This window comes from Biomphalaria glabrata, chromosome 16 (genome assembly GCF_947242115.1).
Source record: "Biomphalaria glabrata chromosome 16, xgBioGlab47.1, whole genome shotgun sequence".
NCBI classification, from domain to species: domain Eukaryota; kingdom Metazoa; phylum Mollusca; class Gastropoda; family Planorbidae; genus Biomphalaria; species Biomphalaria glabrata.
The window spans coordinates 9703137-9713763 of NC_074726.1; the positions used below are offsets into that span (position 1 = coordinate 9703137).

Sequence of the window (10627 nt, forward strand, 5' to 3'; positions counted from 1 at the left end):
TATAGACAGTCATGAGATCCACTCTATTTTATCTACATCTAGACCATACATGAGATCAATAATTGTCAATATGAATATTTATAGATCTAGAATCTAGATCTAGTGACAATCTAGTCTAGAGTACTCTAGAGTCTAGATCTATCGATCATCCATGATCTAGTCACTAGTCTAGTCTGTCTATAGCTATACTTACTATTATACACTTATACAGTATATGAGTATACTCATACGAGTCATACTGGCCAAACTATAGTTAGTATAGACACTATAGTTAGTATAGTTAATACTTTTTAATAGTAGATCTATAATCTATCAATTCTATCTAAATCTAGACTTCACTTTCACATCACATTCACATGATTATTAATACAGACAGTGAATGAAATGAATGCAGTGGTTATACTGATTATACTTAAAGTGACGATACTACTTATAGATCTACCAGTTGATAAACATCATCATCATAGATAATAATCTACATCTATAATCATAGTGCCCTTTATTTAGTCAATATAGTCAAGTCAAGGTAGTGGAACGTAAACTCGAAGGTTTAATGTTTAATACAATACGGTATGAGTCTATGAGTTAGTATAAGATCTAATTATTTTGTTACTTTGTATGTGACAGTATGTCAATGTCTCAATTAAAATAATTAATATCATCAGCCATATCATTTTAAATATTTAAAAAGTAGACATAGATTTTTATTATATTATAAATAGATAGATTAGATCTACATATAATTTTACAAACTTTAGAAATGATTGATTTTATTTTTTATTGATAAGCCTAGATAGATAGACTAGATCTAGCATCTCTAGCTAGACTCTAACATGTAGATTGTAGATCTTTGAATTGGATGGATATTCACCTTCCTAAATTGTCTCTAAAGTCTGTAGCTGATTTTAGAGGCCCAACGAGGCAAGACGAGTCTATTAGTACTCTGTCTCTTGATCTATCTAGTAGGCCTACTAAGCTAGTACATTAGCCATAGTGTAGTCAAATCTTGACAACTAGTCTTCTAGATCTAAGCTTCTAGAAAAATTAGATCTAGATCCAGTTTAGATTTAGAATATAAAAGTTTTTACTACCTAAAATACTAAATCTACTTGATCTAAATTCTAGATATATAGATCCAGTTCAGATTAGGATATAAAAATATTCCACTAGCTAAAATTCTAAATGTACTGATCTATACTTAATATGTTAGATATTATATGACATCTACAAAAATTATTATTAAGATATAATTATAGATTCTAGACTAGTTATATATGTACATAAAATATATAAATAAAAGATAAAAATTTATGCAGGCATAGGTCCCATAAATTTATAATTGATCCAGATCTATCAGTAAAAGTTACCTTCGATTGGCAGTTTTACCCAATCTAATCTATACAAGACAATTTATAATCCATGCCTTGCCTACACCCCATATATATTAAATAATAGTTTCCATTCAATGCCATACCCAGACCCATGAGTTCATGAAATAATAAATGATGTGGTGTCAAGTTGGATCTATCCCCTGAAATTCAGTACTTTAATATAAAACTCACATATCTAGTTAATTATTTGCTATGACACTTTGATAAACTTGGACTTGTGTGATACATATATAAAAAAATGTTTCTTATCAGATTTAATTAATGAAGTTTTGGTGCATTTTAACCAGTAATAAGGCTACAAAAGTAGCATCAGGTGTATTCTAACCATTGGTATTTTTCCTGGCAACATTTCTATTCTAGTCTGTGATAAATTATAAATAAAAAAAAATGTTTGTAATGTTTCAGTTATTAACAAGTAGAACCATGGCAACCAGTTCTGATGATGTACCAGAATGGCTCAAGGATCATACTTATACTATTTCTACTCTCTGGGCATTCATTCAATATTTAATGTAAGTACTACTATACAATTTTTATTTTAGTTATCTAATAGATGTTTTATGAATTGTGTGATTTTCATGGTCCAGCAACATCCAAATATCTGGGATGGAATTTAACATTTTTCTCTAGTTTTTTTTTTTATTTATAACACTCTTAAGCACATTCATCTTTCATGAATGCCTAATATACCTTGGCTGCTGTGCAGGCCATTCCTTTAAAATAAAGTGTTAGATGAAATTAGGCAAAATTGTCTGATAATTGGTATGTTTTATACAACAACGTTTTCAATTTAATAATATTATTTTTTAATTTTAATGTTTTCAAAAGAAATTAACCAATATGCCTAATTGTATAATTACAGTTATGTTTGGAAATGCAAGAAAAAGGCATGCATTCCTGAAAAGTCAATGATTGGTTGCACCTCTTAAAGGTAAGGTACTGCAATTTTTCCCTATGTACTTTTCTCATAAGCTGAAGTACTTGTATTTTTGAAAAACTAGTTTTCCATGAAAATGTAAATCATAATATATATTATAGTTGCTTTTAGATTAGTTCAATGTGCATCAAATTAACTGAACATCTGCCTTCACCTATAGTAATAATTCATAACTATTAAGGTCAGGGCCATGTCTACACATTAACGCAGTAGCTCCTTTTAGGTACAGACTATTTTTAGAATGGCAAAATTATATAACTATAATTAATAACATATATACGTTTAGCATGGTCAACACATATGTCTCACATATTTTTTAATTTTTTTAAAAATCCTTTTATTTATTTTTATAACTAGATAACTTTCTGTTATGAGAAAAGATGAGATTCTTGGACTCCTGCATAGCACCACCAGAAAGGAAAATCCCATCATGTTGCAAAATAAAAGTCTTGGACCAATTTTAATTTAAGATATATATATTATACTGTAAGCTGTATACATATTTATGTATATCCTGTCATTCAGCCAACAGGTTTGGATTTAGTATTTCTTTAAATCTGTTTGATACTGTACTTCAAAACTATTAATCTGAGCCCCATTAAAACAAGAGGGAGTGCAGTGGATGAGTGGTAAGGGAAATTTTACTTTTTTAAAATTAAAATAAGAATCTAACAAAAGTAAACATATAAAATATGGTGCATTCTCCTTAAAACTAAAACCTGGTGCAAAAATTAAAATAAAATGTTGGCAAAAAAAAAAAGCAACATCAATTAAATATTCTTAATTCCCTTTGCAAAACTTACTGAGAAGAACATGCATGTTGTTCCCTCATAAGTTTCTTGACAGAGGAAATCTTGTTTATATTAGATTTGAATTAAGCAAATTAAGAAAAAAATTATAATCATTATTTCAAATGGTTGTATCTAAACCTTATGAATTATTTTTCAGTTATAAGTATATTGAAATGAATGGATAATCATGAAATTGTTAAATAATTGCTGCTATCATTCCATTGACTAAAGAACCATAATTTTTTTTTTTAATTAATTTCAAAATTAATTAATTAATTAATTTTCAAGCAGAGTTCACATAGATCTTGAGTGAAATTTTTCTTTTTTTGACTAATGCTTCAATTTTATTGTATCATTAGTTTTTTATTTTTATTACCCAGAATATTTAAAAAATGAGTACACTATTTTCATGTAATAATGTAACTTGGTATTCACACATCAAAATACGCTATAATCTTTAGGCCATATAGATTTGTATAAATATATATTAACTTGCTTTAATACATTGTAAATGTATATTGTTTGGATAAGAATTAAGTTTTTCTGTAGAAAATTATTGTTCAAGATTTGTTGATGCTCCTGCTTAATAAATTATATATACAGGTCATTAGTTTTAACACACAACTGACACAAGAAAAACTGGTCGCCCCCACTTCCATTACATAGATGTAATAAAACGTGACCTCAAATCAGTGAACATCAATACTGACAATTGGGAAGACATAGCTTTAGACCGCAACAGATGGAGAGACAGTGACCAAGAAAGCTATGGACAGTGAAAGTACATAGGTCTCAGCTCAGGAAGAAAAACGTACTATCCGAAAAACGACCAGCTCCTCTACCACCGAAGCAAAAACCACCTTAACCTGTGCTATCTGTGGATGGGAGTGTCTCTCCGAAATAAGGCTCCACAGCCACATGAGGAAGTGTGCTCTGAGATGAAACCTTAGTCTTTCTACGACTGAAGGAGACCAATGATGATGATACAGGTCATTAGTTTTAACACGTCTGATAATAAATGACAGTACAAGTTATTGAATGAAAATTTGTCATTATTTCAGGTGCTTTAGGCCTACATCAATGTGAGGTACCAGTACTTTGATTGTGTCATATAACAATTTAAAGCAACATTTTGAAATGAATAGTGTGTAGAATTGACAGTAAATACATTTAAGTGATGGGCTGTGATCTGCATGAATTGAGAGCTGATCATGTATAGAATTTGTGTTTTTGATCTTTACTTCAAGTAAATGTTAATGAACAATTAATTTTTAATGAATAAATAATTTAAAAATAAATACAAAGAAACCATAAACATCTTCTTTATTTTAATAATTTTTTTTCATCAGAACAGAATTTCCAACTTTGCATTCTTAAAATAAAATATTTATAATTTATTTAGAGTAGAGTCAGAACACAAAATCATAGTTTTGAAATTAAGTAAATTAAGCTAAGCTGTGATCTCTTATAAACATTTGTATATAGACTACACACAATTTAATTATTATTTTTCATCAAATTGCAGGAACTAGTACATGTACTTATGCATATTTGACAATAAAAAACCTTAGTCAATGAAATAGTAATACTAGTAAATGAGATAAAAGTAAACTAAATATTATAAATGCTATTGAAGCCACACTTGTTTCTTTTTATCTTGTTTGGTGGACTGCAATTAAAGTTGCTATTAATTTTACTGATTGTCTTAGCTGAAATGCCAGTGTCGTCTCTTTGAATCCTAAGCTTATTTTCTTGGTTACTGGAAGTCCAGATGTTTGGAGTTTCATTTTAAACACCTATATATTCCGAAATGGCCTTCCGATAGGCAAAACCTATTTGCCTAACATGTCATATGCACATAAAGAGGTACCACAGAAATGCTTTAAAGACAAGCTTAGGCGCCAACTTGCTTTAACTGACATAGAATAAGAGAGCACCTGGTTGCATACAGCTTCAGAACGACACAGCTGGAGGTCACTTACAAAGGTGTGGTATACACCAATGAAAATTAATTGCCGAGGGTAGACGGCAAAAAGAAAAAAAAAACTGATTCTACCACAGGTGGACAATGGTTATGCCTGTGCTCAGTGTGGCATAATATGTAGGTCACAGCTGGGGCTGAGTAGCCACTGGAAACATAGCATTCCTCATAAGTCTTCGGAATCAAAGACAAGCCTATCATTTTTGTAGAATAGTTTGTAGCTTCTGTAAATGCATGAAATGCCGTCACAAATGACACAAGTCCTCTGTGAGTTTGATCATAGTTTGATGGATTATAAACATCTTACTTCTTTGCCTTATATTAAATATTAAATGGTCCTTCTGTCTGTTCCACTAGGTTTATCTAAATATCATTGATATATCGTAACATGTCATCAAAATAAAAACTAGAATCTCTGCAACTGGTTTACAAGTCAGAAGTCATCAATAACACTTGCCATTTAAAAAAAACAACAACAATTTAGATTACTGATTAGTCAAATTAGTGACTGATTATTCGATTCATTTAGGCCTATAATTTTTTTTGATGTGAATATATAATGATCCTTTACACTTTGTGACTACTAGTAGATCTATACTTTGGAGTAGACTTTGTTTGTTGAGCTAAAGTCGGAAGTACACATGTATTGAATTTTACTGTGATCTAGTAATCATCTATCATCCGAGTCAAATGTAGTGATCTACTAGTACTAGATCTAGATGTAGAGTCGTGATCAGTAGGTGGGTGAAGTTTTATAAATCTATTCCATGACAAAAACCCTGGCTAGATTTAGATCTACTGGTCTAGACATCTAGATCTAACTAGAATTAAACTAGAAAACTGAATTAGAGAAGTAGCTTTCTGGATCTAGAACTAGAATCTAGATCTATATATTACTAATATTAGATCTAGTTGCGTCAAACGCTTAATTTTTGGTTGTTGTTTTTAATAAATGCACATAAAATACATTGTATTTTGGCAATAAAAATACCCAGTTGGTAGTCAAGTAATTCTAATAATTAATTAATTAATGACTCTATCAGTATTTGTTTTAGATCTATCAGATTCATATGACTTATTATTTATACTTATTTTATATCATTCGTCCAAGAAAATCTAGCTCTAGATCTATTTCATTTTAGATTAGGCTATAGTTTTTTTGTGTGTTTTTTTTGTCATTTTATTTAGGCTACAATATTATCAAGATTAACTTTTTCTTTGTTTCCCACGAGACGTGTATGCCTATAGCCTAGTCCTTTCGATAATAATAAAAAAACGATTAGAAATGCGTAGCTTGGAGTGTCAAAACTGTATTAGGCCTCCTATTTTTATTTCGTGCAATTTAGTATATCGTAACAAATACGCATTTAGCGGAACGGTAGACAGGTCTTCATCCAGACTTAGTGTAAATAAACCAAACACAGAAACACTAAAAGATTGTATTTTCGGAATTTAGATTCTATTTTTTGGAAAATAAGTGGCATTTTATAGGGTGATCGAAAAAAACAAACTTTTGTGACGATCTCTTATTCAGGGAAATTGTATCTATTTTATCAGATAGTCAGAAAATGGATAAAGTTTTTACAGATCTAATAAAATATAGTGTGGGGAAGTTTTACTCTCAATGAAGGTCAATCCAAGTGGCTCTCGAGTAAATTTCTTCTTTGGCATACTCATCGATTTTTCAAAATGGTATGGTGCGCGAAAAAAGATGCGCAACGGCACTTCGACTCTCTTTGTCTTTGTAAAAAACTCGAAGCTGGTGTTCCATTAGTATAGTTCCATGATTGGAGTATTAAAATGTGTACTAGATCTATACATTGGCGTAGTGTCGCTTCTTTCTCTGGGAGAAGGGGGAGGGTATAAGAACGTTTTAAAATGTAACATTCATTTAGTTTTAAGTGATTAACAACCACTAAATAAGCTGCAAAAAGGACGTATTGATTTTTATTGAGAGTATTTGTATTGTTTTTCTTGTTATCCTAATTGGAAATGTGTTACAATTACATGGGCTCATTAAGAATTTAAAAAAAAACAACACGAGATGCCATTAAAACATACACTCACATTCAAAACACAGACATGTTTATCTTTTTTAAATTCCTCCAGACCACGAGCTGCTCTGATACAGTTTTATAGAGTAGGGAATAAATTCATATAACGAATTTTAGAGTTTTTACACTAATTGACCAAAGTTAAGAATTCAAGAGAACATAACTTTGCTATGGAAGATCTTGTAAGTTTTGTCATCTAGAAGTATTCTTTTCGACTTGGTGTGTCTGTCAGGCTGAACATAGGGGCCATACTTTAATTAAACTATTAAGACTTCAAGTGAAACAAGTATACAAGAATCATATATCAAAGGAGAAACATCACAATTCCATTCAACTATATATTAGAATATTTAATAATAAGGTTAATTAGAAAAGTCTTGACAGGGGCCGCTACTGAGTTTTGTATGGTAACACAAATTTCTTTGTAATCTTGTTTTTATTTTATAAGACTATACAGGCGATGCATTAAAATGGATGCCATATTTCCTTAGCAAAAACTTATTAGCGCTGTTATTACGTAACAAACATAAACACGACAGCTAAAATGACAAACTAATCTAAAAATTTTGAACAGAAAGGTCTTGTGTTCTTCTTGAATGTATTGAAGCATGTTGTCTGTCTGGGATCAATATGGAGTGAGTTTCAAACCCTTCGCCCGTATAGACAGCAAAAGTTAAGACATAATTTTAAATTAAAAAAAAACAACTTCTTCTATACCTACCTATCTATTCTATATATATATATAATTATTGTCATGGCTCAAGAGTTTGGACAAGAAATAAAGGAAAGATCACTCTTTTATTTCTGCAAGTCGGACTAGAGTTATCCTACGGGAAAAAAAAGTGAGGGGGAGAACAAGTAGTATTCACCCGTCACAAAATAGCAGGGCTGGACTTAACCGTTGTGACCAAGAAGTCATGGAGAGATCACTCTTTTTATTTCTACCCCACGTAGTTTTAGCGGCGAAAAAAGAGGGAGGGGGGTGGAGGAGAACAAGTAATCAACTCTGTATGAACCCGTCACTAAATAGCAGGGATGTACTCAACCGTTGTGAGGCTTTATGCGAAACAGATTTCGCGGGGTCAAGTTTGGGTAGGGATACGGATAATAAGTGAAAATTAAGAGTTTGTATTAGAAAATAAATTCGTCTTTGCATTTTATTCATTCTTTACTTCGCACAGAATTACTACAGGAGCCTTGCGTGTAGCGAAGACATACAGTATATCATAAGAATTCTGTTACCTACATAGATCACGCTCCATAGCAAGAATTACAAAATGTTTCAATCTATCTTTGCGAATTGTTGAACTCAAGTAATTCTTCATAAGTTTGAGGCGCGAGAAGATTCTTTCACTAGATTTCACAATTACAGGTATTGCATAACGCCTTTTTTTTTTATCGCGCGTAGGATTGGCGCTTTCCATATTGAAGAAAACCCCGAAAAGACAATTTTTGTTTATATATTTCAGTAGATATGTATGAGTTTTCTAAAGGTTTTAATAATTTCCGTAGATTTCCATGACTTTTTCGTATATTTTGCAATTTCAGGAGATTTCAAGGAGCTCCTGGTAAATCAGGAGGCTGCTGGAATTCTGTTATAAGTTACAAAATGGTTTAATTTAATAATTTAAAATTAGAAATAGCCCGGGTCCTTTGAAAGTCGCATAGGTTGCATTGGCCTAAGGTCGCCCCTGGAAAATAACGGCGTATGCTACGCCGTGAGTCGACTAGTATAATCAGTTTTGGAAATGATGGTATTGCGTCCTATCCCAAATCGTATGTAATCGACAAGGTATTCGACAAGGTATGGCCAGTGGACAGGTTTCGAACACGGGACTATCGTGATGACATTTGGAAGTGCATTCCACAGGCCAGGAAATATGCAAGTTCTGAAGTGTGTGTCATGAAAATTCGAATAGAAAATTTAAGATTATGTTTTGTACCCATGTACAAGTTTTCTGATTGTCTGTTCTCTTATTCATAGAAAAAAACTTTGGACCAAATTAAAATGAGATTGTGTGTCATTATGTAATAACATGCCATTTTTCGGAGGGTCCAGATTAGAGGTACAAAAAAATCATCATCTGAGAAATATAAAAACATGTCAACGACATACTCAACGTTTTTCATTTCCATGTGTCTCACAGTTTCCTTCTCTCTCTCTCTCTCTCTCTCTCTCAGTGTTTCTCTGTCTTTCGCCCTCTCTCTCTCTCTCTCTGTCTTCTAACGTACTGTAGTGAATGCTAACATAACCAGCACCGTTTTCTTCTTTCACAATTCATTAGGGAAATCCCAAATTGTAGTCATGAAAATTGTTGTGTGAATTGGAGGCCATAGTTTGTCTCAAATTTCATTGCACAAATGACATTTTAAAAAAGACACTTCCTCTTTAAGACACCTTTTTTTCCTCCTCTGTCTATAAAGTGTGTTTTTTTTTTTAGTTACAATGATGACACAATATTCGCGTTGCTTTGATTTGAAATTCTAAATTTCATAATAGAAAAAATAGTCGATGGAAACCAAGGGAAACAACCGAGCTAGAACGTTGCTTAAGTGTAAGCCTCTAGTACAGCTAGGGCCGGATCTAGGATCGCTCTCTGAGGCTTCCAAATGGCTAAGCGCACATCTACAAAGTAATAATATAAACAAACTTTGGAGAGTATGATGTAAATTATAATAATACTAACAATAATAAAGGAGAAATATAATAATAAATTTACAAGTACTCTTCTAAGGCGACCTACGCTTGCGACATGGAAATCATCTATTTATGTCGAAAAGAGGCTAAGAATTAGCCAAACTGCAATGACTGAGACGGAACGAAGGAATAGCATACCGAAATCATGTTACCAGCTGATACTCGCCCCTAGTTAGAGATACACGGAAAACAAGGCCGATTTAAGTGAAGCCACAGTCCTGCGTTTTCCACTCAAAAATAAAGAATAGTATAGCAATAATACATGTCATCTTGTTGTTGTTTTCTTTGTATAAATGCTGTTTCTAGAACAAGAAGCTGTTTGTCAAGAAATCACTAAACAAACTCTACACGAAGATTTTAGAACAAGTAAAATATAAAAACGACTTTTTAAAATCCTCGCTGGAATGAAGTGAAATTACATCAATCAATTTGAATCAATCATAACTGTATACAGTTGCGTGAGCTACTCTCCTGGTCTTGCGACTTGTATGCATCTGCAATCTTGCAAGTTGACAAGAATCCCATTCACACTTCAGTATGGAGGAGAATGGAGACCACCGTTCAATCGCTGCTTTATCTCTTATTATTGTAACACTTATCTATAATTACCGGACAGAAAGACAGAGTGAACTACTAGAAGCTTGGCTATTATACATGGTATGTGTCCCTTGTTGTTGCCCTTGTATAAATGATGCCCCTCCAACAAGAGGCCGTGTGCCTGTATGTCACTCAAGAAACAGTACACGAAGATTTAAAACAAACAACCGATGAGCAT

The 10627-nt window shown here is 32.1% G+C and overlaps 1 long non-coding RNA gene across 2 annotated transcripts; it reads left to right on the forward strand.

The window, feature by feature from the left end:
- Nucleotides 1-244: 244 nt before the first annotated feature.
- LOC129923506 (uncharacterized) lies at nucleotides 245-4401 on the forward strand. 2 transcript variants are annotated; one of them, XR_008775470.1, is made up of 4 exons: nucleotides 245-570; nucleotides 1797-1903; nucleotides 2254-2327; nucleotides 2686-4401. It is a non-coding gene; the product is annotated as an uncharacterized LOC129923506 (long non-coding RNA). The 2 variants fall into 2 exon arrangements; XR_008775469.1 differs by having other exon boundaries at nucleotides 247-570; nucleotides 2254-2322; nucleotides 2686-4395.
- Nucleotides 4402-10627: the final 6226 nt, after the last annotated feature.